The sequence below is a fragment of the Cebidichthys violaceus genome, unplaced genomic scaffold (assembly GCF_023349555.1).
Source record: "Cebidichthys violaceus isolate CVI_PGR_0920_01 unplaced genomic scaffold, fCebVio1.0.p SCAF_127, whole genome shotgun sequence".
Lineage (NCBI taxonomy): Eukaryota > Metazoa > Chordata > Actinopteri > Perciformes > Stichaeidae > Cebidichthys > Cebidichthys violaceus.
Genome location: NW_027176293.1, coordinates 235,001 through 237,500, shown reverse-complemented (window position 1 = coordinate 237,500; position 2,500 = coordinate 235,001). Strand labels below are relative to the sequence as shown.

The 2,500-nt window shown below is 39.5% G+C and overlaps 3 non-coding genes and 2 pseudogenes across 3 annotated transcripts; all 5 read right to left on the bottom strand.

The window, feature by feature from the left end:
- Positions 1-58: 58 nt before the first annotated feature.
- On the bottom strand, positions 59-177 carry LOC137869872 (5S ribosomal RNA). The gene has a single exon (XR_011102597.1). It is a non-coding gene; the product is annotated as a 5S ribosomal RNA (ribosomal RNA).
- Positions 178-630: 453 nt separating this feature from the next.
- LOC137869625 (5S ribosomal RNA) lies at positions 631-749 on the bottom strand. Its single transcript, XR_011102359.1, has one exon. It is a non-coding gene; the product is annotated as a 5S ribosomal RNA (ribosomal RNA).
- Positions 750-1,201: 452 nt separating this feature from the next.
- Positions 1,202-1,310, bottom strand: LOC137869995 (5S ribosomal RNA; annotated as a pseudogene).
- A 452-nt stretch (positions 1,311-1,762) lies between these two features.
- LOC137869990 (5S ribosomal RNA) lies at positions 1,763-1,871 on the bottom strand (annotated as a pseudogene).
- Positions 1,872-2,324: 453 nt separating this feature from the next.
- Positions 2,325-2,443, bottom strand: LOC137869680 (5S ribosomal RNA). The gene has a single exon (XR_011102413.1). It is a non-coding gene; the product is annotated as a 5S ribosomal RNA (ribosomal RNA).
- Positions 2,444-2,500: the final 57 nt, after the last annotated feature.

Genomic DNA, 2,500 nt, shown 5'->3' with positions numbered 1-2,500 from the left:
ATATTTGTCAAATGAAAAAGCAGCAGTGTCCTCTGCCTTATGGAGAGAAAAGTGAAAAAGCTTACAGCACGAGGTATTCCCAGGCAGTCTCCCATCCAAGTACTAACCAGGCCCGACTTTGCTTAGCTTCCGAGATCGGATGGGATCGGGCGCAATCAGAGAGGTATGGCCGTAACCAAGTTTGTCTCCAACACATAGTCCTTTAAAAGCTGTTACAAATTGCTGTCATTTATAGTACATTTAGGACATGTTTAAGAAATCTCATTTTATGTTCAAAGGGACCCCGTTTTTAAAAAATGAAGCAGTTCTTTGAATGGTAGGGTGAATGGTGAATTAAACTTTACTTTTCTTCACAGAGAACTCTTACCTGTTGGTCGGAACCGGATTGAAAAGACTCAAATACCAACAACAGTAGGTCAATTGCAAAATGTGAACGAACCTAAACCAGTTCATTGATTAACATTCCAAAAAGAAGAAAATATTGATATGATATTGATTGATTCTCTTTTCCCTTTTTACTGTTACCCACCTCTTGTCATGCATCTCTTCTTCAATCTTGCCTCTTTCTCACATATTTGTCAACTGAAATATGCAGCAGTGTCCTCTGCCTTATGGAGAGAAATGTGAAAAAGCTTACAGCACCAGGTATTCCCAGGCAGTCTCCCATCCAAGTACTAACCAGGTCCGACTCTGCTTAGCTTCCGAGATCGGACGAGATCGGGCGCAATCAGAGAGGTATGGCCGTAAGCAAGTTTGTCTCCAACACATAGTCCTTTAAAAGCTGTTACAAATTGCTGTCATTTATAGTACATTTAGGACATGTTTAAGAAATCTCATTTTATGTTCAAAGGGACCCCGTTTTTAAAAAATGAAGCAGTTCTTTGAATGGTAGGGTGAATGGTGAATTAAACTTTGCTGTTCTTCACAGAGAACTCTGAGCTATTGGTCAGAACCGGCTTGAAAAGACTCAAATACCAACAACAGTAGGTCAATTGCAAAATGTGAACGAACCTAAACCAGTTCATTGATTAACATTCCAAAATGAAGAAAATATTGATATGATATCGATTGATTCTCTTTTCCCTTTTTACTGTTACTCACTTCTTTTCATGCATCTCTTCTTCAATCTTGCCTCTTTCTCACATATTTGTCAAATGAAAAAGCAGCATTGTCCTCTGCCTTATGGAGAGAAAAGTGCAAGAGCTTACAGCACCTGGTATTTCGAGGAGGTCTCCCATCCAAGTACTAACCAAGCCCAACTCTGCTTAGCTTCCGAGATCGGACACGATCAGAGAGGTATGGCCGTAAGCAAGTTTGTCTCCAACACATAGTCCTTTAAAAGCTGTTAGAAATTGCAGTCATTTATAGTACATTTAGGACATGTTTAAGAAATCTCATTTTATGTTCAAAGGGACCCCGTTTTTAAAAAATGAAGCAGTTCTTTGAATGGTAGGGTGAATGGTGAATTAAACTTTGCTGTTCTTCACAGAGAACTCTGAGCTATTGGTCAGAACCGGCTTGAAAAGACTCAAATACCAACAACAGTAGGTCAATTGCAAAATGTGAATGAACCTAAACCAGTTCATTGATTAACATTCCAAAAAGAAGAAAATATTGATATGATATCGATTGATTCTCTTTTCCCTTTTTACTGTTACTCACGTCTTTTCATGCATCTCTTCTTCACTCTTGCCTCTTTCTCAAATATTTGTCAAATGAAAAAGCAGCATTGTCCTCTGCGTTATGGAGAGAAAAGTGAAAAAGCTTACAGCACCAGGTATTCCCAGGCAGTCTCCCATCCAAGTACTAACCACGCCCGACTCTGCTTAGCTTCCGAGATCGGGCGCAATCAGAGAGGTATGGCCGTATGCAAGTCTGTCTCCAACACATAGTCCTTTAAAAGCAGTTACAAATTGCTGTCATTTATAGTACATTTAGGACATGTTTGAGAAATCTCATTTTATGTTCAAAGGGACCCCGTTTTTAAAAAATGAAGCAGTTCTTTGAATGGTAGGGTGAATGGTGAATTAAAATTTGCTGTTCTTCACAGAGAACTCTGAGCTATTGGTCAGAACCGTCTTGAAAAGACTCAAATACCAACAACAGTAGGTCAATTGCAAAATGTGAACAAACCTAAACCAGATCATTGATTAACATTCCAAAATGAAGAAAATATTGATATGATATTGATTGATTCTCTTTTCCCTTTTTACTGTTACCCACCTCTTGTCATGCATCTCTTCTTCAATCTTGCCTCTTTCTCACATATTTGTCAAGTGAAATATGCAGCAGTGTCTTCTGCCTTAAGGAGAGAAAAGTGAAAAGGCTTACAGCACCTGGTATTCCCAGGCGGTCTCCCATCCAAGTACTAACCAGGCCCGACTCTGCTTAGCTTCCAAGATCGGACGAGATCGGTCGCGATCAGAGAGGTATGGCCGTAAGCAAGTTTGTCTCCAACACATAGTCCTTTAAAAGCTGTTACAAATTGCTGTCATTTATA